General features: G+C 32.6%; 1 protein-coding gene across 1 annotated transcript in view; it reads right to left on the reverse strand.

Moving 5' to 3' along the window:
• DNAH9 (dynein axonemal heavy chain 9) overlaps positions 1-27832 on the reverse strand; it is a 479597-nt gene that overhangs the window by 396723 nt on the left and 55042 nt on the right. The gene's annotated exons all lie outside the window — the stretch shown is intronic.

Below are 27832 nucleotides of genomic sequence, written 5' to 3' on the forward strand. Positions count from 1 at the left end.
TAATGAAGGCTATTAGTTATTTATTTTCTCTTTATGAAATACAAACTCTTTTGTATATATATATATATATATATATATATATATATATATATATATATTATTCCTCTTTCCACACTCTATAGTCCACCTAATCTTACCTTCTTTCCTCACAGATCTCTGTCTTTGCACTAGCCATTCACCATACCAGAAATGCATAGAATTAACAATAACCCTCGAATTACTACTTTTTCCATAAAGCCTTTCCTGATTCCCACAACTGTTAGTACCCTTTTTTGCTATCAGAATTTTCAGTCCTCCAGGGGTGATTGTTCTCTCACTAATAGTTTTCAATTTGACCAGGGCACACCACAAATTCCTGCCTATCCCCGCACTTTTATGTACCCTCAATTTTGTACTTTAGGTTCCCCTAAAAAACCAAACCAACCCAAAAAACATTAATTTGATTATAGGCAGGTTGTGATGAGGTTCTGTCCATATTGTTCCAGACCTTCCTTTTCATTACCTTCACCAGATTTTCTCTTTTATCTATTTCTTGTGTGCATTAAAAAGAAGCGTCTTGCTTATCTTTCTTCTGTCATTCTTTTGCTGTCCTTAGCTGCAGCATTTGTTCACACCCCCTCCTCCTCAGCCCATTCTACATTACTATTGCCTGGGGTATTTAAGAAGCAAACAATTTCTTTAGGTCTGGCTTCTTTCCTAAGAATGTTTTGAAAGCCTCTTTATTATGCAACATTTATATTTTTTCATTTATGGTTATCAGATTTTCAGCATGTCATTCTCAGCTGTATCATAAGCACTGTTGCATTTTAGAATATATTATTCCATTCCCTTCTGAGATTTCTGGTGGATAAAGAATAGTATTATTCAAATTTCCTTTCTTTTGTATTTGTGGGCTTTCTACCTGGCTGTTTATAGACTTTTTTGGTGCAAATTAAATTGTTAAAATTTAACTATTTGTGTCTTGGAATTGGGTGCCTAGGAATTTTGATTTTGTTTCTTGAGGGTTTGAAGGGGGAGACCTATGAATTCTTTCAATTAATATTTCTTATTGTGTTGTGAAGTCTGGAAGTTTTCTTGTATTATGGTATTTAAATTTTTTTGATTTACATCCTTGTTTTTTTTTATGCATCCTATTTTCAAGATCAATATTTCTTTACTTGAAAAGACAGAATGTTTTCTTTCGGTATTATTGTTTGTTGCTTCTCTTCTAGATTGTCCTTCACCTCTCTGTATTTCCATTCCCAATTGATTGTTCTCATTTTTGTTTCTTTGGTGAGACATTGTCAGATTCAAGTTTTGTTATTTTGTCAATTATTTCTGCTGTACAACCCATAAATTTTCCCACAATTCTCATTTCTCCTTTAAATCACTCTCAAATAATGGAATATGGTTCCATGTTCTTCTCCTTAAAAGCAGCAATATCCTCTGTATCATTACATATCAAATGATTTCCCTTTATTTTGTAATATTTATTCATAAATACCTGAACTCATTTACATTATCTGAAAGCATATTTCATTTTGCTGTTAATGCTTTCCATGTTGGTTTATTTGCTAATGGGCAAGGTCTTATACTTTCTTCTGAAATTTTTGTTGATTTCAGGCTTTCCCCCTATTACTCTCTTTCAAACCCCCTAATCTCTCTATCAACCCCCTAATAGTGATTTCCTTGGGGACTAGATGTCAATATAACTTAGACACCCTTCTATGTCGGGCCATTTATGGTTCACCACTAGTCTAGTTCAATGAATCAAATGAATTGGGGGATGAAGGTAGAGATGATTGTTCCCAGTGGGCTGCTTGGAATGTTTTCCTCAGGTTTCATAGAATGTTGTACATCCCATATATTTTATCTTGCCCCATTTCTCTTTAGTTTTTAGTTCTTGACTCGAGTGCAGAGTGCTACTATATTGATGCTATTATACCTTAGAGTAATTTCTGTCATATGAAATTTGGATTCTCAAAAAAGGAGTAGTTCTGTGTATGAAGATAGCTCTATTTCAAGCCCAGACTTATGACTTGCCCTGTTCTCTCTCTTCCTATTTTCTGGAGATCTTTTATAGAACAACACTGTGCTCTTCTACTATGGAACTGCTTATTGAAACTCCAAAGAATTTTTGCATTTTAGAACTTGGATATCCAAGGTACTAGAAAAAGAAAGGGTAGATAGAAATGTGGGTTTGAGCTCTGTTGAAAGCCTATGGGTCAGATTGCTGGTAACTTGGTTGGCAGGAGGGAAGGAAGAGGTGCAGACCTCATTAAATTTTTACCTTCTTTTGGACTCTTGCTGTCCCAGATAAAGGAGAGAGATAAAATTGCTTTATATTAGGTACATAATTTCTGTTTTGGAAAGTTTGAGAGGTCATAAGGTCTATTCCTCCATCTTTGGAGTCATGTAATCCAGTAGGTTTACTTTCCATTGTCAAAGAAGACAGATCAAATAAAGACATTTAATGAAATAATAAATACAGCAAGTTACAAAATATTTTCCCCATAAAACAATGGGGTTGGGCATAAAACACCAATGATAGAAGTAGAAATAGTAAGAACTCACAAAGAGAGAGGCACATTATGGGGAACATACATAGTAAAGACAATACACGTATTTACTTCAGCAGGACCCCAATGTCTTTTATTTTCTTGAGGTATCTTCAAACTGCTAGAAAGATTACCTCATTGGACTCCCTGGGCCTGCATCTCTCCATTTGACCCTAAGATTGGACTCAACTCACTGGACCTACTCTTTGCTGAGCAAAACATCTCTTAAGGGACAACTTACTCTGTTGCAAGATGCCATTTTTATTGGTGGAAAGAGAAAAGAGAAATTCCCTTGGCATACTTGCCACACTCTAAAAAAGGTACAAAGAAAAAAGTTAAAGAGTGATTACTTTAAAAAGAAATGTTCTCAAAAGATTAAGAATTTCAAGGGAATTAATGAAAAACAATGCAAATGAAGGTGGCCTAGCTGTTCCAGACCTAAAACTATATTATAAAGCACCAGTCATCAAAAACATTTGGTACTGGGGAGAGTATTCAATCAATTCAATCAATAGGTTAGGTTCACAGGACAAAATAGTCAATGACTGTAGTAATCAAATAGTTGGACAAACCCAAAGACCCCAGCTTTTGGAATAAGAACTCACTATTTGACAAAAATTGCTGGGAAAATTGAAAATTTGTATGGCAGAAAGAAGGCAGTGACCCACACCTAACACTGTATACCAAGATAAGGTTGAAATGAGTTCATAACTTAGACATAAAGTGATATAATAAGCAAAAGAAGAACAAAGGATAGTTTATCTCTCACGTCTGTGGAGAAGAAAGGAATTTATGGCCAAAGAAGAATTGGAGTACATTATTGAATATAAAATAGATAAAAAATTTACATATAAGGGTTCTGATAAAAGTCTCCTTTCTAAAACATATAGACAATTGACTCAAATTTATAAGAATTCAAGCAATTCTCCAATTGATAAATGGTCAAAGGATAAGAACAAATGATTTTCAGATGAAGAAATTGAAACCATTTATAGTTACAAGAAAAGATGCTCTAAATCATTATTGATCAGAGAAATGCAATTAAGAATTCTGAGGTACCACTACACACCTCTCAGATTGGCTAAAATGACAGGAAAAGACAATGATGACTGTTGGAGGGGATGCGGGAAAATTGAGACACAAACACTTTTTGGTGGAGCTGTGAACTGATTCAATCTGGAGAGCAATTTGAACTACGGCCAAAGAACTATCAAACTGTGCATACCTTTTGATCCAACAATGTTTCTACAGGGCTTGTATATCAAAGAGATCATAAAGGAGGGAAAGGAACCCACATGTGCAAAAATGTTTGAGGTAATCCTTTTTGTAGTGTCAAGAAACTAGAAACTGAATGGATGCCCATCAGCCGGAGAACATTTCAATAAGTTATGCTATATGAATGTTATGGAATATTATTGTTCTACAAGAAATGATCAATAGAATAATTTTGGAAAGACCTGGAAAGACTTATGTGAACTAAAGCTAAGTGAAGTCAGCAAGCTCAGGATATCATTGTACATGGCAACAACAAGATTATACAATGATCAATTCTGATGGAAGTGGCTCTTCTTAACACTGAAATGATTCAGATCATTTCCAATGATCTTATGAAGAAAAAAGCCATTTGCACCCAGAGACATTACTGTTGGAGCTGATCATAGTATTTTCACATTTTAGTTGTGAAAATATGTATTTTTTTCCTTACTGCTTTGGCTATGTCCCACAAATTTTGATATGTTGTCTCATTATTGTCATTCTCTTGGATGAAATTATTGATTGTGTCTGATTTGCTGTTTCACCCATTCATTCTTTTTTTTTTATTATTATTATAACTTTTTATTGACAGAACCCATGTCTGGGTAATTTTTTTACATTATCCCTTGCACTCACTTCTGTTCCGACTTTTCCCCTCCCTCCCCCAGATGACAAGCAGTCCTATACATGTTGAATATGTCACTGTATAGCCTACATACAATATATGTGTGCAGAACCAAACAGTTCTCTTGTTGCACAGGAAGAATTGGATTCAGAAGGTAAAAAATAACCCAGGAAGAAAAACAAAAATGCATACAGTTTACATTCATTTCCCAGTGTTCTTTCTTTGGGTGTAGCTGCTTCTCTCCATCATAGAGCAATTGAAACTGAGTTAGATCTTCTCTTTGTCAAAGAAATCCACTTCCATCAGAATACATCCTCATACAGTATTATTGTTGAGGTATATAATGATCTCCTGGTTCTGTTCATTTCACTCAGCATCACTTCATGTAAGTCTCTCCAAGCCTCTCTGTATTCATCCTGCTGGTCATTTCTTACATAACAATAATATTCCATAACATTCATATACCACAGTTTACTCAACCATTCTCCAACTGATGGGAATCCATTCATTTTCCAGCTTCTAGCCACCACAAACAAGGCTGTCACATTTTGGCACACACAGGTCCCTTTCCCTTCTTTAGTATCTCTTTGGGGTATAAGCCCAGTAGAAACATTGCTGGATCAAAGGGTATGCACAGTTTGATAACTTTTTGAGCATAGTTCCTTCCAAATTGCTCTCCAGAATGGCTAAATGTATTCACAATTCCACCAACAATGTATCAATGTCCCTGTTTTCCCACATCCCCTCCAACATTCCACATTATCTTTCCTTGTCATTCTGCATTTCTGATTAGTAATTATTTGGAGCATATTTTCATATGACTAGAAATAATTTCAATTTCTTCATTTGAGAATTGTCTGTTCATATACTTTGACCATTTGTCAATTGGAGAACAGCTTGATTTCTTATAAATTAGAGTCAATTCTCTATATATTTTGGAAATGAGGCCTTTAGAAATGAGGCCTTTATCAGAACCTTTGACTGTAAAAATGTTTTCCCAGTTTATTGTTTCCCTTCTAATCTTGTCTGCATTAGTTTTGTTTGTACAAAAACTTTTCAACTTGATATAACCAAATTTTCTATTTTGTAATCAATAATGATCTCTAGTGCTTCTTTGGTCATAAATTCCTTCCTCTTCCACAGGTCTGAGAGGTAAACTATCCTATGATCTTCCAATTTATTTATAATCTCATACTTTATGCCTAATTCATAAACCCATTTTGACCTTATCTTGGTGTACGGTGTTAAGTGTGGGTCAATGCCTAGTTTCTACCAAACTAATTTCCAATTTCCCCAGCAATTTTTGTCAAATAATGAGTTCTTATTCCAAAAACTGGGGTCTTTGGGTTTGTCAAACACTAGATTATTAAAATTATTGGCTGTTTTGTCCTTTGAACCTAACCTATTCCATTCATCAACTAGTCTATTTCTTAGCCTATACCAGATGGTTTTGGTAACCACTGCTTTATAATATAATTTTAGATCTGGTACAGCTAGGCCACCTTCATTTGATTTTTTTTTTCCATTAATTCCCTTGAAATTCTTGACCTTTTGTTTTTCCATATTCACTTTGTTGTTATTTTTTTCTAAGTCATTAAAATAGTTTTTTGGGAGTCTGATTGGTATAGCACCAAATAAATAGATTAGTTTAGATAGTATTGTCATCGTTATTATATTTGTTCGCCCAATCCAAGAGCATTTAAGATTTTTCCAGTTGGTTAGATAAGACTTAATTTGTGTGGAAAGTATTTTGTAGTTTTGCTCATAAAGTTTCTGATTTTCCCTTGGCAGGTAGATTCCTAAATATTTTATACAATCAGTAGTTACTTTAAATGGAATTTCTCTTTGTAACTCTAACTGTTGGGTTTTGTTAGTGATATATAAGAATACTGATGACTTATGTGGGTTTATTTTATATCCTGCAACTTTGCTAAAGGTGTGGATTGTTTCTAATAATTTTTTAGTAGAATCTCTGGGGTTCTCTAAGTATACCATCATATCATCCACAAAGAGTGGTAATTTAGTTTCTTCATTGCCTATTCTTATTCCTTTAATCTCTTTCTCAACTCGTATTGACAAAGCTAGCATTTCTAATACAATATTGAATAGTAACGGTGATAGTGGGCAACCATGTTTCACTCCTGATCTTATTGGGAATGGTTGCAGTTTGTCCCCATTACATATGATGCTTACTGATGATTTTAAATAGCAGTAGCATCTATTATAAAATATTATATTTTATATATAATATACATTATATTATATAGTATATAAAATGTGATGTTAACATCAATATTAATTAGTGAGATTGGTCTATAATTTTCTTTCTCTGTTTTCAACCTACCTGGTTTAGGTATCACTACCATGTCTGTGTCATAAAAGGAATTTGGTAGGACTCCTTCATTCCCTATTTTTTCAAATAGTTTATAAAGAATCTGGGGCTACTTGTTCTTTAAATGTTTGGCAGAATTCACATGTAAATTCATCTGTCCTGGGGATTTTTTTTTTTTAGGGAGTTGATTAATAACTTGTTCTATTTCTTTTTCTGAAATGGGACTATTTAAGCTTTTTACTTCCTCCTCTGTTAATCTGGGAAGCCTATATTTTTGGAGGTAGTCATCCATTTCACTTAGGTTATCAAATTTATTGGCATAAAGTTGGGCAAAGTAACCCCTTATTATTTCTTTAATTTCCTCTTCATTGGTGGAAAGTTCTCCCTTTTCATTTTTAAGACTACTAATTTGATTTTCCTCTCTCCTTTTTCTAATCAGATTTACCAAAGGTCTATCAATTTTATTGGTTTTCTCATAAAACCAACACTTAGTTTTAGTTATTAGTTCAATAGTTTTTTTACTTTCAATACTATTAATTTCTTCTTTTAATTTTAGAATTTCAAGTTTAGTAATTGATTGGGGATTTTAATTTGGTCTTTTTCTAGCTTTTTTAGTTGTAAGCCAACTTCTCTTTTTCTATTTTATTCAAGTAAGCCTCTAACAATAAAAAATTTCCCCTTATTACCGCTTTGGCTGCATCCCACAAATTTTGGTATAATGTCTCACAGTTGTCATTATCTTGAGTGAAATTATTAATTGTGTCTATAATTTGCTGTTTCACCTAATCATTCTTTAAGATGAGATTATTTAGTTTCCAATTACTTTTTGATGTATTTACACTTAACTTTTTGTTGAATATAGTTTTTATTGCATTGTGATCTGAAAAGAAAGCATTTACTATTTCTGCCCTCCTGCATTTAATTTTGAGGTCTTTATGTCCTAATATGTGGTCAATTTTTGTGTAGGTTCCATGAACTTCTGAGAAGAAAGTATACTCCTTTCTGTCACCATTCAGTTTTCTCCAAAGATCTATCATACCTAATTTTTCTAATATTCTATTTACCTCTTTAATTTCTTTCTTATTTGTTTTCTGGTTTGCTTTATCTAATTCTGAGAGTGCAAGATTGAAATCTCCCACTATTATAGTTTTGCTGACTATTTCTTCTAGCAACTCTCTTAACTTTTCTTTTAGGAAGTTGGATACTATACCACTTGGTCCATAAATGTTTAATATTGATATTGCTTCATTGTCTATAGTACTCTTTAGCAAGATATAGTTTCCTTCCTTTTCTCTTTTAATTATATCAATTTTTGCTTTTGGGTGATCTGAGATAAGGATGGCTACCCCTGCCTTTTTGACTTCACCTGAAGCATAATAGATTCTGCTCCAGCCTTTTACCTTTACTCTGTATATATCTCCCTGTTTTAAATGTTTCCTGTAAACAACATATTGTGAATGTTCTGGCTTTTGATACAGTCTGCTATCTGCCTCTGCTTTATGAGAAAGTTCATCCCATTCACATTTACAGTTAAAATTACTAATTCTGTATTTCCTGCCATCCTAATATCCACAGATTATGCTTTTCTTTTTCTTGCCCTCCTTCCCTTCTTTCCTAGTATTAAACTTATTGGTCCCCCTTGTGTCACCCAGCTCTCCCTCTTTAGGAGACCTCCCTCCTCCTTTGTATCCCTTCCCCTTTATTGTATCCTTCCCCTATTACTCTTTTTCCTTATCCCTTTTCCTTTCCCACTTTTTAATGAGGTGAGAGAAGATTCTCTGTAAAACAAATATGGTAATTATTTTCTCCTTGAGCCAATTCTGATGAAAGTAGGATTCACACAATGTTCTTCTTCCTCTCTAAGTTCCCTCAGATATGGTAGGTTTCCTTTGCCTCATCATCGCATGTAGTTTCCCTCTTTTTATCTCCACTTTTCCCTTTTAATGACATTATCCCCTTTCCATATCTACTTTCCTTTTTTATGTTATATCACTAAAATCAAATTATACATGTGGTTTTTATGTATATCCACAACAGAAATACAGCTCTCAAGAGTTCCTTTTACCTTTTTTTACTTCTGTTGAGTCCTGTGGTGGGAGATCAAATTTTTTTTTTAAGTCTGATTTTTTTCCTTAGAAACAGATGGAATTCCTCTTTTTCATTAAATGTCCATCTTCTTCCATGGGAAAAAAAATGCTCAGCTTAGCTTGGTAGTTTATTCTTGGCTGCATTCCAAGTTCTTTTGCCTTGTGGAATATCAAATTCCAGGCCCTTCAATCCTTTAATGTTGAGGCAGCCAGACCTTGTGTGACCCTCATTGTGGCACCTCGGTATTTGAACTGTTTTTTCCTGGCTGCTTGTAAAATTTTTTCTTTAGTCTGAAAATTCTGAAGTTTGGCCACAATATTTCTCGGAGTCTTTATTCTAGGGTCTTTTTCAGGAGGTGTTCGATGGATTCTTTCAACACCTATTTTACCTTCCAGTTCTATTACTTCTGGGCAGTTCTCATTGAAGATTTCTTGTAAAATAATATCTAGGCTCTTTTTTTCATCATAATTTTCAGGTAGTCCAATGATCCTCAGGATATCTCTCCTAGATCTTTTTTCCAGGTCTGTTGTTTTTCCAAGTAACTATTTGACATTTTTCCCAATCTTTCATTTTTTTGGTTTTGCTTGACTGATTCTTGATGTCTCACAGTTGTCACAGTTAAATTAGTCATTTCTATTTGTTCAGTTCTGATTTTTAGTGAGTTATTTTCTTCATTAGCTTTTTTTTTAAACTTCTTTTTGTATATGTTCAATTGAGTTTTAAAATGAGTTATTTTGCTCTATGGAGTTTTTTTTTCCATTTCACTAATTTTTTTTTTTTTGAAGTGAGTTATTTTCTTTTTCCAATTCACAAATTTTGTGTCCCTGCACTATTTGGAAGTTTTTTTTAACTTTTCCAATTCATATTTCAGGAAGTTGTTGCTCTCTTGCATAGCTTCTCTTTCCTTTCCCCATTTTTTCTTCTAGTACTCTTTTAAGGTTTTTAATAGTCTCTTATAGGAGAGCCTTTTGTATTGGGGACCAACAATTGTCTGGAGACTGTCTGTTATTAGTCTCCTAGGGGTTGAAAAGCTGCTCTCTTTCTTAATAGAAGCTATCAATCATCCTTTTGATTTTTTTACTCATTTTTTAAAGTCTGTAGGGTCTGCCTTCAGGGCCAGGAGGTTACCAGCTTCCTCTGCAGAGCAGTGATAGGTGTATGGACGGGTAGCTGTCCTGCCAGCCGGCTACAAAAAGCAGTGAGGTACTGGAGTGCTCTGGAAAAGAATTCCTCACCCAGAAGTAACTCAGGCCTGCAGGGCCGAGCTGGGAAAGTGCCCTGCAAAGAACCCCACTGTGTGAGATAATGACTTCCCTGGGGCTAGACACTGAGCAGTGAGAATTTCGCTATTCCAACTCAAATCCCGCCCTGGGGCTGTGAGTATTAGCAGCTGAGCAGTGAATGGCCCTGCAGGGACCAGAAGTGGTTCTGCCCCAGGAAGCACCATCCTCCTGGGGAAGTTCTATTGCCCCAGGCCAAGCCCCCTCTGTGCAGATTAGAAGTGGCCCAGGCTGTGCCCCCCTGCCCTGCAGATTTGTACCTGTCCCTGCAAAAGCCCCAAACTGCAGGGAGTGGCTGCAGGGGGCTGTGTTTCAGTCTGCCTGAATCATTTCCGGGTTTGAGTGGTTACAACCAGATCTTGTTAGGTTCTGGTATTTTTTAGAGTACCCTCTGTTTTAGGCTTTAATTTCTCTGCCAATTTACTGCTTTGTAATCGAGGCAGAGCAGTTAGCCTATAGCAGATTTGTCTCTATAACTTCTCTAATCACAGAGATCACCCCTGCCCCGTCTGCTCAGGACACTAGTCTCTTGCTGCCTGGGCTAGTCTGTTCCTAGCCCCTCAGGACAAACCTTTCCTAGCGATCTTCCAGATTATCTTCTGCTGGTAAATTGTGTGCTTCTAATCTTCATGAATTTTAGCAGTGAAGAACTATTTTTGAGGCTGAATTAAATAGTTGCTTGAGGGGATGAGAGGAGCTTAGAAAGTTGCATGTGCTTCTCCGCCATCTTCCCATTCATTCTTTAGGATGAGATTATTTAGTTTCCAATTTATTTTTAGTCTATTTTCCCCTGGGCTTTTATTGAATGAAATTTTTATTTCATCATGATCTGAAAAAAAATGCATTTATTATTTCTACCTGTCTGCATTTGATTTTGAGGTCTTTATGTCCTAATATATGGTCAATTTTTGTGTAGGTTCCATGAACTGCCAAGAAGAAAGTATACTCTGTTCTGTCACCATTCAATTTTCTCCAAAGATATATCATATCTAATTTTTCTAGTATTATATTTACCTCTTGAACTTCTTTCTTATTTATTTTGTGACTTGATTCATCTAGTTCTGAGAGAGCAAGGTTGAGATCTCCCACTATTATATTTTTGCTGCCTATTTCTTCTTGCAACTCTCTTAACTTCTCCTTTAGAAATTTAGATGTTATACCATTTGGTGCATATGTGTTTAATATTGATATTACTTCATTATCTATGGTACTCGTTAGCATTTCCTTCCTTATCTCTTTTAATTAGATCTGTTTTTTGCTATTGCTTGATCTGAAATCAGGATGGTTATCCCTGCTTTTTTTTTTTTTTAACTTCACCTAATAATAATAATAATAATAATAGATTCTGCTCTAGCCTTTTACCTTTACTTTGTATGTATCACTCTGCTTTAAATGTGATTCTTATAAGCATATGTGTTTAATATTGATATTACTTCATTATCTATGGTACTCTTTAGCATTTCCTTCCTTATCTCTTTTAATTAGACCTATTTTTTGCTATTGCTTGATCTGAAATCAGGATGGTTACCCCTGCTTTTTTTTTTTTAACTTCACCTGAAGCATAATAGATTCTGCTCTAGCCTTTTACCTTTACTTTGTATGTATCACTCTGCTTTAAATGTGATTCTTATAAACAACATATTGTAAGATTCTTGATTTTAATCCAGTCTGCTATCCACTTACATTTTATGGGCGAGTTCATCCTATTTACATTTACAATAAAAACTACTAATTCTGTATTTCCTGCCAAATTATTAACCCTAAATTATACTTTTCTCTTTTTTCTAAATATGTATAAAAAAGTTGCACATATAATTACTTGCCATGTAGGGGAGAGAGTGGGGTGAAAGGAGGGAAAAATTTGGAATACAAGATTTTGCAAGGGTAAATGCTGAAAATTATCCATGCATATGTTTTGAAAATAAAACACTTTAGTAAAAAAAGAAATGTTCTCTTTTATATCTGGCTTTCTTCTTAGCTGCCAGAAATGACTTTGTTGATTGAGTAAAGAGACCCTTTTGCCAGATAATAATTAGCCATCCTACTATTTCAACAAATTGAAGGAGATTCTTTGTGATACTTTGTATGAGAGAAATAAAACATTAGTACCACTTTACATTTATTGGAATCTATGAATGGGCTCATTCACAGTTTTGTACTTTTTACAAGGCCAGTCATGGTACAAAGAACTCTACATCTCATAATCTTTACAAGGTACAAAATAACTCAAAATATGAAAATGGCCCACTTTTTCAAGGTAATAATGCAAGATCAGGCCAAATCTGGAAGGAAGGCAATACCTTAATACCTATTTTTTCTATAACCTCTCTCTGACATACTATATAGTTTCATGAAAGGAGCTACGAGGACTCTACTGTTTATAAGTCACCAAATAATCTATAGTACACTTTTTCATGAATTTTTTTTTCTTTAAGACCCATAATCCTTTGATTATTTTTCACATTCTCTCTTGAAGTTGCATCTTTTTGTTTTGTAGAGCTCTAGTATCTTTCTAATTATGTTGTCTTGAATTTATTTTGTTATTTTAACTTTCCTTCTGCCTCTGTGGGATTGTATTCTAATTCCTTCTTTTCTCAGAGAACCCACTTATATAAAGAGTCTTTGTTTTAAATTCTCTGTTCTTTCATTAAATCTGATGGTTTCTTCCTTACATGTTTTCCATTTCTATTCTTATTTCTTTAATACTTCCACTTGATTTTTTTTTCCTGAGAGATTTTGGAGCTTCTTAAATTGATCTATTTTCATGTCAGGGAAATGCAGAATCTTTTCTAATATTTATACTTTAGGAGATTTTGACTTAAATTTCTTTGTTATAATATTCTTACTGAAATCTTTCTCTTTTAAAAACAATGTTTGTTGATTTGCCTGCTCAGGTAATTTTCATTTTTATCAGTCATTATACTATTTTCTATAAAGTCCCCAATGTAACCATGTTTATTGTCATTTCTTATTTATTTTTGTAAAGTGGTATCAAACTGAAGCAGATTGTGGTCCCTTTAAGAAACTGTATTTCCTATTAATCTGTGATTTCTTTCAGATTCCCAGCCCTTCCCGGCTGAGGCATATCCTTCCCAAACAAGTTGTCTTTCCAGGATGCCAGAGCCTTTGATTCAATTACAAATCCTGGTCAAAAAGCATTAAATTCCAATAGGAGACTCTGGCTTGTCCCAACCCCCATTCTGACTTGCTTGGGGCTCCCAGGCCCCACTGGTTCTGATTTGCTTGGGCTTCCCAACCCCGACCAAGACACCCCATAAAATAAGCTTCCATCAACTAAAATCTTTGCAGATGGACCTCAGTAGTTCACTCAACTGCCAGGACTTTCTATCCACTGAAAACTGCATTCTCAGTGCAAAACTCCATTTTCCATAGATCTGCCAATATAGAAGTCAGTCTCTGGGTAAACTGATTTCTATCTAACAATAAACTTTCATTTTGCAACTAATATTCGGGAATGAGTGAATTCTTTCACTCCTAAATCCTGTGGCTGATTTAAAGGGGATTCTTAATAACCCTCTTATAGCCACTAACCTCTAGACCACCAGGAATCTAGATCACTCTAAACCTCATCAAAATTATTGGTTTGAATGAGAGGTAAGAGTGACTATTTGGGACACACTGCAAGAAAAATTTGAGAAGCTGCTATATCTGGACCTATTCAGCACTTGCCCCAGTCCACTCTTCTGTACCTTTCTCTCTAAGTCTGACTTATTTCAGTCTCCTAGAGTGATGAAGGGCAGGGGAAGGTAGGGATGTTAAGGGAAAAGAATGATGGTGATGGCATGATGGGCTAGAATGGAAGAAAGTTTGTCAGAACATCACTGATTGGACAATTTTGCAAAGGGTTCCTCATATCTTTCTTTGACTCTTCTGGCTGCCTCTTTCCTTTTGTATAATATTAAAAGAGAGGCAGATTGTTATAGGGAATACAGAATCCACCTCAGTGTCTACAAGGCATATATTCCAGCCTAACTTCTGACCAGTGGCAATGACTTTAGATGAATCATTCAACCTCTCAGCACCTTAGGCACCTCTAAGACTGCAAGATGTAGAGCAGGATCTGTATTGGCAAAGGAAGTTTCTCATGAAATTATATTTCTAGTCAAAACAAGACAAAATTCAGTCTTAAATAGTTATAAGCAGCAGCATATTTCTGGCTTCCTCTCTCTTTTACAATATTCTTGTTTTAGATTCTGAATTCCTTTCTTTTGAAATTCAATCACATTTTTCCTCCCTGATTTCACCCTACATCTGGAATGGGACCCCATCCATCTACCACTATAAGATTGACATGAGTTTAACTCCAAAAACCACTGTCTAAGTGCAGAGACATTGAAGTACATGGGATTTCTTAGGCCACCATAATCACCAGCTAGAGAAGTAATGACACATTAGCTATTAGAATAATAAGCTGATGGTCTTGTTTTCAGCTATTAATTTTTTTTCTTTTCAAAATGATCTTGTGATTGGTCCTTTCTGTCTTCCTCATTTTGTTGTCATTATTATTTGATCTAGGGATTTTTTTTGTTTATTTATGAGTGTGTGTATGTATATGTATATGTGTGTGCATGCATATATGTGTGCAGGCATGGACATGGATGCCATGAGATAGAGCTATGCTCTGAGTTACCTCTAATCTTCTGAGGCTCACACCAGATTTATTGCTATGCTATCACACAAAATGCTACTGTCAGAGATGTAATATAAAATTAAATGTGCAACTTCCTGAGCGAGTGTAGTATTCATTTTATTCTTATGACAGGTTATTAAATATTCAGTGGAAGGTAGTTAAATTTGTTGTGCAACTTATTTGGTGAGAAAACAAAATTACAAATGATGGAAGTCTTTCATATTGTAGCTATATCTTCAAACTATAGAACAAACATACCAACATAATGAACTTTGAAAAATTCATGTTAAAGGTTAGCCTCAGTCAAGTATTTGCTGATGAAAATCTGCAAAGATCATTTGAAAGAATATTTTCTTTACATTTTTACTGCTATTGACCTTATGAATATAATGGTTTTTCTTATAGCTATGTGGTCCAAAGAAATGAGGCCCAATTAGCTTAAAAATGAAAGGGAATATAGTAGCTCAAAATTGTGAAAAGAGCAAAAGAAAACAATGTGTTTATGAGGTCAGCTTTTTGCTTTGCTCCCTAGTAATGACTATTCACAAAAAACTTAGCAGGAAATCATTTTTTCCCCAACAGAACAATTTTGTAATGAATTAGATGGGAGCTTATTCAAAGCTGCTTACTGCATCGTGTGGAGAGATGTGGGTAGGAATAAGAATTTAAACTATAAGCAGTAAATCAGCAGATTTTATAATACTATTGCTAAAAATGTGAGCTGTGTTTTAGAAGGATAGAAGTGTACAAGAAGGCAATAAAAAGATAACCTTGTATTTTCCTCCCTAAAATTAACCTATTCATTGAAATTAATACAATAAATATAATCTCATTCACAAACAAATGCATTCTGAAGAATTTACCATACTTTTAAACTGCACATTATTCCTAATTATTGCAAACTCTTATATTAAGCATTCATTTTCCATTTTATGCTTCTGAGAGATTTTAAAGATTACATATCTACATGTTTTATGTTATACTTGATACAATAATCAGAGAGCTGTAGAACTTGGAATACACATGAAATTCATATTAACAGATTTACTAGATCTATTTTTTTACACTAGATAATATAACTATGTAGGATCCTGGATCCTTATGCCTTTGTGGAAAAATGGTACAGCTGTTGATTACAATAAAATTTCACCTGTGAATGTCTGCCTATTCCCTTCTCATAACTCTCATTAGGACTGTATTTACTTTGTGTTTTCACTATTCTATTAAAATGTGTGATGAAAAATTAGTCATATGGCATTAGTTGCCACTTATGCCATCTTAACTGAGTTTTCAGCATTAAATATTATCATTGCTTTTTTCCCAAATGTTCATATCTTTCCCTCTTTCATATATACTCAACATTCTAAAAACTGTCCATAGTACAAACCTCTACAATGTATACTTCACTTAGTTCAGCTAAACCAATTTTGTTCTCACAATGCCTTCTACATCTTCACATAACAATCTGGGACTGAGTCCAAATGTGGTATGCCATCCAACTGTCCCTTACAGTGAAAACTAAAATTTGTCAGAGAAAAATCTTTGCATATCTTTCCTATTTGTTCTGTTGTCTTCATGCTATTTTCATGGCCTCTGAAATTAAATGGCCTTTGAATAAGTACTTAAAGCTCTTGACAAGCTTTCTTTAAACTTAAATTTAATTATCCATCTTCTGCTGGATGATACTGCTTGTAAACATATTATCCACTTATCTAAAGTTTACAAATTAGTTTTTATTCTTCAGCAGTATTAGTATTGACTGCCATCTCTCTGCTTGACAAGTAAAATAAATGTTTGCTCATTCGGAGATGTTTTAAGTTCTGTGTGTGTAACTTATATTTACATGTGCTATATATGCAGAATTTAACCATGTATGGAATTATTGTCAGAATAAATCTACTCATTATTTAGGATTAAAATATTTATAGACAACCAAAGGAAAAAATTACCAAAACAAGAGACATTTTCAACAAGAAAAAAAAAGTGATGCAAATACCAAAACATTTAAGATTAAACTGATAAAGTCCTTAAGGGAAATTTTTTATCTTTAGGTACTTTCCATCAACGAGAAAAAGAAATAAAAGATCAGTTAATGGGACATAGAACTAGAAGAAGATAAAGAAAACTATGAAATTAATTTGTCTAATTATTTGTCAAAAACACAAGTGAGAATTTAGATGAAGCGAATCAATATTTACTAAAATATAAAATGCCCTGACTAAATGAAGAAACAGGTGAATTAAATAACCCATTTTCAAAAATAAATCAAAAAAGCCATAAAGAACTCTTAAAGAGGAAAAAATAAATAACATAGATGGATTTATGAGGAAAATTCAAGTGAATTATTATCAAATAAACATTCAAAAAAATGATTCCCATGTTGCACAAAATAATTGCGAAATAGAACGAAAGAAATATTTTTACTGATTATTCCAATATAAACAGTCTTCATAGCTAAAATGGGAAGTAACAAAACAGAAAAAGAACACCATAGACCAATATCCCTAAAATTTACTGACTCAAAAAATAGTAAATAAAATGTTAGTAAATAAATTATAACAGCCTATTAAAATATGTTATAACCAAGTTGATTTTTTAAAAAAGTTTTTATTTTATTTTTTTATTAATAAGTTTTTATTGACAGAACCCATGGCTGGGTAAGTTTTTACATTATCCCCTGCACTCACTTCTGTTCCGATTTTTCCCCTCCACCCCCTCCCCCACATGGCAAGCAGTCCTATTCATGTTAAATAGGTCATGGTATATCCTAGATATAATATATGTGTGCGTAACTGAACAGTTCTCTTGTTGCATAGGGAGAATTGGATTCAAAAGGTAGAAATAACCCGGGAAGAAGAACAAAAATGCAAACAGTTTACATTCATTTCCCAGTATTCTTTCTTTAGGTGTAGCTGCTTCTGTCCATCATTGCTCAATTGAAACTGAGTTAGTTCTCTTTGTTGAAGAAATCCACTTCCATCAGAATACATCCTCATACAGTATCATTGTTGAAGTATATAATGATCTCCTGGCTCTGCTCATTTCACTCAGCATCAGTTCATGTAAGTCTCTCCAAGCCTCTCTGTATTCATCCTGCTGGTCATTTCTTATAGAACAATCATATTCCATAACCTTCATATAGCACCATTTACCCAGCCATTCTTCAATTGATGGGCATCCATTCATTTTCTAGTTTCTAGCCACTACAAACAGGGCTACCACAAACATTTTGGCACATACAGGCCCTTTTCCCTTCTTTAGTATCTCTTTGGGGTATAAGCCCAGTAATAGGACTGCTGGGTCAAAGGGTATGCACAGTTTGATAACTTTTTGGGCATAATTCCAGATTGCTCTCCAGAATGGTTGGATTCGTTCACAACTTCACCAACAATGCATCAGTGTCCCAGTTTTCCCGCATCCCCTTCAACATTCATCATTATTTTTTCCTGTCATCTTAGCCAATCTGACAGGTGTGTATGGTATCTCAGAGTTGTCTTAATTTGCATTTCTCTGATCAATAGTGATTTGGAACACTCATATGAGTGGAAATAATTTCAATTTCATCATCTGAAAATTGTCTGTTCATATCCTTTGACCATTTATCAATTGGAGAAGGCTTGATTTCTTATAAATTACAGTCAATTCTCTATATATTTTGAAAATGAGACCTTTATCAGAACTTTTAACTGTGAAGATGTTTTCCCAGTTTGTTGCTTCCCTTCTCATCTTGTTTGGATTAGTTTTGTTTGTATAAAGGTTTTTTAATTTGATGTAATAAAAATTTTCTATTTTGAGATCAATTATGTCCTCTTTGGTCACAAATTTCTTCCTCCTCCACAAGTCTGGAGAAGTCATCCCACTCATTTAAAGACAAAGTGGATAAAGAAATCAAATCCTTGAAAAATAGTATTAGTGAACTGGAAACAGAAAATAGCTCTCTAAAAAATAAAACTGGTGAAATGGAAAAAAAAATTCCATAGAACAAAACAACTCAATTGGACAATTAGAAAAAGATATAAAAAAAGTGAGTGAAGAAAATACTTCATTGAAAATCAGAATTGAACAAATGGAATTGAATGACTCAAGGAGACAACAAGAATCAGTCAAACAAAACCAAAAAAAAATCAAACAATGGAGAAAAATGTGAAATACCTTCTTGGGAAAACAACAGACCTGGAAAATAGGTCTAGGAGAGACAATCTGAGAATAATTGGACTCCCAGAAAAATATGATGAAAAAAAGAGCCTGGACACTATTTTCCACTAAATTATCTAAGAAAACTGCCCAAAAGTCTAGAAATAGAGGGTAAAATAGACATTGAAAGAATTCATTGATCACCTATTGAAAGGGATCCTAAAATCAAAACACCAAGAAATATAGTGGCCAAATGCCAGAACCCTCAGACAAAGGAAAAAATACTGCAAGAGGCCAGAAAAACCCAATTCACATATAGAGGAGCCACAATAAGGATTACCCAGGATCTAGCAGCATCCACATTAAAAGATCGAAAGCCCTGGAATATGATATTCCAAAAGGCTAAGGAATTCAGTATGCAACCAAAAATAACTTACCCAGACAGAATGAGCATCTTTTTCCAGGGAAGAAGATGGTCATTCAATGAAACTATTACATAATCAACTGTATCAATAAACAAACTAACAAAAACCATATGATCATCTCAATAGATTGCAGAAAAAGCATTTGATAAAATCCAATATCCATTCCTAATAAAAATACTTGAGAATATAGGAATAAATGGACTTTTCCTTCAAATAGTTAGGAGCATCTATTTAAAACCATCTGTAAGCATGCAATGGGGAAAAACTGGAACCTTTCCAATTAAGATCTGGAGTGAAGCAAGGTTGCCCACTATCACCATTATTATTCAATATTGTATTTTAGTCTCAGCAATAAGAATCGAGAAAGAGATTAAAGGAATTAGAGTAGGCAATGAGGAAACCAAACTATCACTCTTTGCAGATGATATGATGGTATACTTAGAGAACCCCAGAGATTCTACTAAAAAACTATTAGAAATAATTCAAAACTTCAGCAAAGTTGCAGGATATAAAATAAATCCCCATAAATCCTCAGCATTTTTATACATCACCAACAAAATCCAACAGCAAGAGATACAAAGAGAAATTCCATTCAAAATAACTGTGGACAGCATAAAATATTTGGGAATCCATCTACCAAACGAAAGTCAGGAATTATATGAGCAAAATTACAAAAAACTTTCCACACAAATAAAGTCAGACTTAAATAATTGGAAAAATATTAAGTGCTCTTGGATAGGCCGAGCAAATATAATAAAGATGACAATACTCCCTAAACTAATCTATTTATTTAGTGCTATACCAATCAGACTTCCAAGAAAATATTTTAATGATCTAGAAAAAATAACAACAAAATTCACATATAAGAACAAAAGGTCGAGAATCTCAAGGGAATTAATGAAAAAAAAAATCAAATGGAGGTGGCCTAGCTGTACCTGATCTAAAACTATATTATAAAGTAGCAGTCACCAAAACCATTTGGTATTGGCTAAGAAATAGATTAGTTGATCAGTCAACTATATCAATCTAGTGTTTGACAAACCTAAAGATCCTAACTTTTGGGATAAGAATTCATTATTTGACAAAAACTGCTGGGATAACTAGAAATTAGCATGGCAGAAATTAGGCATGGACCCACACTTAACACAGTATAGCAAGATAAGATGGATCCATGATTTAGGCATAAAGAATGAGATTATAAATAAATTAGAGGAACATAGAATAGTTTATCTCTCAGACCTGTGGAGGAGGAAGAAATTTGTGATCAAAGATGAACTAGAGACCATTATTGATTGCAAAATAGAAAATTTTGATTACATCAAATTAAAAAGCTTTTGTACAAACAAAACTAATGCAAACGATTAGAAGGGAAGCAACAAACTGGGAAAACATCTTCACAGTTAAAGGTTCTGATAAAGTCCTCATTTCCCAAATATATAGAGAATTGACTGTAATTTATAAGAAATCAAGCCATTCTCCAATTGATAAATGGTCAAAGGATATGAACAGACAATTTTCAGATGATGAAATTGAAACTATTACCAGTCATATGAAAGATTGTTCCAAATCACTATTGATCAGAGAAATGCAAATTAAGACAACTCTGAGATACCATACACACCTGTCAGATTGGCTAAGATGATAGGAAAAAATAATGATGAATGTTGAAGAGGATGCGGGAAAACTGGGACACTGATGCACTGTTGGTGAAGTTGTGAACGAATCCAACCATTCTGGAGAGCAATCTGGAATTATGCCCAAAAAGTTATCAAACTGTTTATACCCTTTGACCCAGCAGTCCTACTACTGGGCTTATACCCCAAAGATATAGTAAAGAAGGGAAAGGGACCTGTATGTGCCAAAATGTTTGTGGTAGCCCTGTTTGTAGTGGCTAGAAACTGGAAAATGAATGGATGCCCATCAATGGATAAATGGTGGTATATGAATGTTATGGAATATTATTGTTCTGTAAGAAATGACCAGCAGGATGAATACAGAGAGGCCTGGAGAGACTTACATGAACTGATGCTAAGTGAAATGAGCAGAACCAGGAGATCATTATATACTTAAACAACGATACTGTATGAAGATGTATTCTGATGGAAGAGGATTTCTTCAACAGAGAGACCTAACTCAGTTTCAATTGATCAGTGATGGACAGAAGCAGCTACACCCAAAGAAAGAACACTGGGAAATGAATGTAAATTGTTTGCATTTTTGTTTTTCTTCCCGGGTTATTTATACCTTCTAAATCCAATTCTCTCTGTGCAACAAGAGAACTCTTCGGTTCTGCACACATATATTGTATCTAGGATATACTGTGACATATTTAACATATATAGGACTGCTTGCCACCTAGGGGAGGGGGTGGAGGGAGCAAGGGGGAAAAATCGGAAGAGAAGTGAGTGCAAGGGATAATGTTGTAAAAAATTACCCTGGCATGGGTTCTGTCAATAAAAAGTTATATTAATATATATATATATATATATATATATATATATATATATATATATAATTGAAAACAGTAACTTTAGCAGAATGTCAAGATATAAAAATAAACTTAGATAAACTCGAATACATTTCTATATATCACCAAAAAAATAAGAAATAAAAAGAAAAATTTAATATAAAATAAGTACATATGTAGCAGAATGTACAAAATATTTTAGCATCTACCCATCAAAATACACATAAGAATTATATGAACATAAGTACAAAACATCTTACAGAAATATAGACCTAAGTAATGGGAGAACTGTTAATTTTTTGAAGTTAGTCATTACCTAAATAAATTAATGACAATATTATCTAAATTAATTTACTTATTCAGTGCCAATCAAACTATTAAAGCATTGGTTTAGAGAGTTTGAAAGATCATCAAGAGGAATAAAAGGTAAAAAATAATTTTTAAAATGGGGGAGTGAGAAGGGAAGTAGATAGTACCAGATTATATTACAAAAGAAATATTCATCAAAATTATTTGGTACTCGCTTTAAAAAAAATTGTATTAGTGGAATAGCTTAGGAACACAACAAACATAAGCAAACAAAATGAATAGTTTATTGTTTCATAAACACAGTTCCCAACTTCCAAGATTAAAAAAAATAATAAACAACCAGAAAACAATGGAAAACATTTTGGCTAAAATTAAGACTAGACCAACATCTTACATCATATGCTAAGATAAACTCCAAAGGTATAAATGACTTAGATGTAAAAATTCACATAAAAAATAAACTAAAAAAAAATAATTAAATGCTTTTCTCAGTTGTTGAAAGGAGATGACTTCCACACAGACAAACAGATCAACAGGATCTTGGGAAATAGAATGTACCATTCAGGTTACATAAAATTAATCATTTGATGTAAATAAAAACAAAATACTAAAAATTAGTAAAGAAAGTTAAATGTGGAAAAAAGCATCTTTGTAAAAAGCTTCTCTAATTAAATTTGATATCCACAATATAAGAAGAACTTATATAAATATTGAGGAGTAACAACCATTCTTCAATAGCTAATGATCAAAGAACATAAACAAAGTTCTCAAAAAAAGAAATTTCAACAACTTTTGTTCCAACTCTCTAATAATTAGAAAAAATGCAAGTTTAAAAAAAACTCTATAAATCCATCTTCTACCTATTAGAATGGCAAAATGATTGAAAAAGAAAATTGTAAAACAAATGCAATGATGCACTACTGGAGTTGTAAATTACTTCAACCATTCTGGAAGGCAATTATGTATGCTTTCTGCTGAAGTAGAGTAAAGGGAAGTCATTAAACTTTGAAGCATCAATAACATCAGCACAAATATGCCTTAGCGTTTTTTTTTTTCAAAGAAAAAAAAAAACTATTAAAAGCAGATAGTTTTAAAATCCAGGGCTTTTTTCTTAGCTTTAAAAATTCATTTTCTCTTCCACCCCTCTCTTACCTAAACTGAAAGAAAAAAAAATATCCTGTAACAAATACAGTCAAATTAAAACAAACCCAATTAAAACAAACCCATATATTTCTCAATATACAATGTCTCAATATACATGTCTCAATATACAAATTGAGTCCAACATCTATTTTTTAGAGGTGGATAGAATATTTCACCTATCTTGTCAGTTAGAATCATGGTTCATCATGAACCGATCAAGATTATTTAAAGTATTGTATAAACTGACTGGTTTGGGTCACTTCATCCTATGTTCATGCACGTCTTCCCAGAGTAGTGTTCCATTATGTTTTTGTACCATAATCTGTTCAACTATGGCTATTCCCAGTTTAGAGTTTACAGTTCTTGGGCACCACAAAAAAATCTGCTATAAATACTTTTATATCTATGGGTCCTTTTTTACTTTCTCTGATCTCTTTCTAGTATAGACCTACTTAGTAGTATCATTGCATCAAGTGTACACCCAATTTTTTTTTTTTTTAATTTTAGAGGCTTAGGTCTAAATTTTCTTGTAGAATGAATGGACCACTTCATCAATAGTGTATTAATATGTCTATTTTCCCTCAGCCTCTTCAAGAATTTTACTTTCCTTTTGAATTTTTCTCCATAAAAATTGCTCTTTCATAGCTTTTGGTTATCAATTAGGAATGTCTCTCATTCTTATTAATTTGAATCCTTATTATTATCTTGTAAATGAGTTTCTTATCAAAGAAACTTGCTGCAAAGGATTTTCCCTTGCTAGTCCTTTATAAATTTATCTGTATTAGTTTTGTTTGTGCAAAAACTTTTTAATCTTATGTAATCAGAATTGTTAATTTTACATGTTGTGATTCTCCCTCCATACATTATTTGATCACAAATTCCTCTCCTATCCATAGACATGATTTTTACCCTTTCTCTCGTCATTATATCATTTTTAAAAGTGATAATTTTGTTTTAATTTTCCTCTGCTTATTCCCTTGATTTTTTTTATTGTCTTGTTAAAGCTAACACTTTTAAAAAAAATAATGTTAAATAATAGTGGTAATTATGCAAATCTTTGCTTTATACATGGACTTAATAGAAAATTCTTTAATTCATCTCCATTTATAAAATGATAACTAAAGTTTAGAAAGAAGCTACTTATTCAACTGTAGAAAAACCCATTTATTCCTATGTATTGTGAAGTTTTTTTTTTTTTTAAAGGAATGGGCTTTGTAGAGTGTTAAAAGCCTTTTCTGTATCTAGTGATATATTGTTTTTATTGTTCTTGTTTTGTATGTGTGTGTGTGTATATATACATATATATGCATATATATGTGTGTGTGTGTGTGTGTGTGTATATTCCGATTTTTCAAATTATTTATGTAATATTGGAATAAGTTGTTGGCTGAATTGGGATTTTGCCTTTTGGATCTCATTAATGTATTGTTCAAATTCTTTTTAAGAGACTGACTGGTTACTTAAGTCTCTATTTTTTGTCTTTTGATTTAATGTCTATTTTTAATTTTGTAAATATTAATTCATTAAATTTAATTTGTCAGATTTATTGAAATATAATTACATAAAACAGGTTTTAACAATTTCATTTATTTCTTCAATTGTGAACTACTCTTTTATTTTTGATACTCCATTTTATTTTCTTTTTTTAAAAAAGGCAAATTAGTTAATGTTTTTTTCTATTTTATTCTGATAAAAGCTAGCTAGTTTCAAAGTCAATGAAGTTTTTCACTTTGTTTTTAATTTTGAAATGTTTTAGAGTTTATAAGATTGTTGGTTTTCTGAAAATTTTTAAATCTGTTTGTTCTGTTTTAATCCACCACTCCTAAATCAAAAGAATGAAAAAACAGAAGAAAATGTGAAATATCTCACTGAAAAAGCAGCTAAGAAAATAGATCTAGGAGAGATAATTTAAAAATCATTTACCTACTTTGAAGTCATGTATAGGATGGTTTATTTGTAAGATATATGGATAATGGAAGAATTTAGAACTAAAGAAAACTGAAAGAACATTACAAATGTAAAATAATTAATTTTGATTCCATTAATTTAAAAAAACTCCACAAACAAAATCAATGCAACCAAGGAAAGCAGAAAACTGAGAAAAAATTTGCAACAATTATCTATGATAAAGACTTTATTTCTCAATAATACATGAAACTGAGTCAAATTTATAACAATATAAGCCATTCCACAATTGATAAATGATCAAAGGATATGAATAAGCATTTTTCAAAAGACAAATTAAAACTATCGTCATATGAAAAAATTCCCTGAATGTCAAATAAAAAATAACGCTGGAGTACCACCTGACACTTATCACATTGTCTCATATGACAAAAAATGGAAAATGAGACAAATTGGAGATGTGGGAAGACTGGAACACTAACACAATATTTGTGTAGTTGTAAATTGATCAAATCTTTCTGGAAAACAATTTAGAACTATGCCCACCAAAGAGCTATAAAACTCTACATACTCTTTGATCCAGCAATACCACTTCTAAGTCACAAAGACATCAAAAAAAAAAAAAAAAAGGGGGGGGGAAAGGAGTTATCTGTACAAAAATATTTATAGCAACTCTTTTTTGTAGTAGCTAAAAATTGTAAATTAAAGATGTACCCATCATTTGGGCAATGAGTAAACAAGCTGTGGTATTATGTTTGTAAAGTGATATATCAATCGAAAAGTGAAGTGAATAAAACCAGGAAAACATTTTACAGGTGACTACAATATTGTACAAGAAAGAATTGTTAATAACTTAGCTTTTTTCAGCAATACAGTGTCCAAGACTATACTAAAGGAGTGATGATAAAGTGAATTATTCACCTTCAGAGAAAGAATTGATATTATTTGAATACACATTGAAACATAGTATTTTCTACTTTCACTTTTTTCTTTTATTTGAATTTTCTTGTACAAAATGAGAAATATGGGAATGTGTACATGAATGCTTAAGTATAATCTATCTCTGCAAGAGAGGAGGAAAGAAAGGAAGGAACAGAATTTGGAGCTCAAAAATTTTAAAAATCCTAGAAATTATTTTAATAGGTAATTGGGCAAAAATAAAATATATTTAAAAATGTATAATTCTTTTGAATATTAACAAATATTAGGACTTATGATTTGCAAAGAATAATTATCAGAACAAAAATAAGCTTGAACAGTGTTACATCTCTCTACAAAAATAAAAGAACAAAAGACTATGAATTGATGGACAATCTGGATAAAGAGAAACAAAAAGTAATATTTTTTTTAAGACATGATCTCCTTATAAATAAAACTCATTAATTTGAACATAAAGTGAGAACTTAAGGATCATATACCTCCCAGAAAAAGTCAAGACATCTGAAAATTATCAAAAAGAAATATTATAAGGAAATTGTCAAGATAGTGAGGGAAAGCATAGCAATATATGATTCCAATTTCAAGACAGAGCTTTTAAGGTTGAATGACTGTTTTTTTGAAGTGTTTTTTTTAAATAATTATAACTTTTTATTGAATGACTGATTTTAACAAATTCTGCAAAAAAACAGAAAGACCTCCAAACATAAAAAAGAAAAACAGTAAAACCAGACTACTATATTCTCACTAGAAACTATAGAAAGGAATAAAATAATATATTCTGAAAAGCATAAAAGCTCAATAAATAACCCAAAATCATTTACCATAAGAAGTTGAATCTAAACATCAATGAATAATGATGTGGAATGAACAAAATTTTCACTTGAGGCAATCATGGAAAGAAAAAAAAAACCTAGATTTGAGCAATAAACCAAAACAATTATTAGAAAATATTTTGTCCATTTATATGCAAGTAAAAATGACAGTCTAAGTAAAATGGATGAATATTTGTAAAAAATACATTTCCCAGATAATAGAAAAAGAAGAAATAAAATACTTTAAAAATATATCTTGGAAAAAAAAATTGAACAAGTCATAAATGGAGTCCCTAAGGAAAAAAATCTCAGGGCTAGATGAATTTACAAGTGAATTCTATCAAACACATAAAGGAACAATTAATCTCAATATTATATAAAGTGTTTGAAAAAGTAAGGAAATAAGGAATTCTACCAAAGTTTTTGATGGCACAAATATGGCTGTGATACCTAAACCAGGAAGAGCAAAAAAAGAGCAAAAGAGTTGTGAGGAATTTACAGCAATATGTTATAAAGATTATATGCTATGACTACAACAAACAAACAATAACAAATATCATATGATTATCTCAAAAGATGCAGAAAACCTTTTGACAAAACACAATGTCTATTCCTATTAAAAATATTAGAAAGAGTAGGAATAAATGGAGTCTTTCTTAAAGTGACAAGAAGTAGCTGACCAGAACCAAAAGCAAGGCTTATCTGTCATGGAGATGAAACTTAAAGCTCTCCCAATAGGAACATCAGCAAAGGAAGGATACCTATTATCACTACTATTAGTCAATATTATATTAGAAATGTTAGCTATACAGAATGTAGAGAAAAGCCAGTTTCCTCAGAAAGAAAACAAAACAAGACCATTAAATCAATCTTTTAAAAGAATGCTGGAGTGACAGAATCCATAAAAAGACAGACAAACTATTTTCTAGCC

Source organism: Sarcophilus harrisii, chromosome 4, assembly GCF_902635505.1.
Source record: "Sarcophilus harrisii chromosome 4, mSarHar1.11, whole genome shotgun sequence".
Lineage (NCBI taxonomy): Eukaryota > Metazoa > Chordata > Mammalia > Dasyuromorphia > Dasyuridae > Sarcophilus > Sarcophilus harrisii.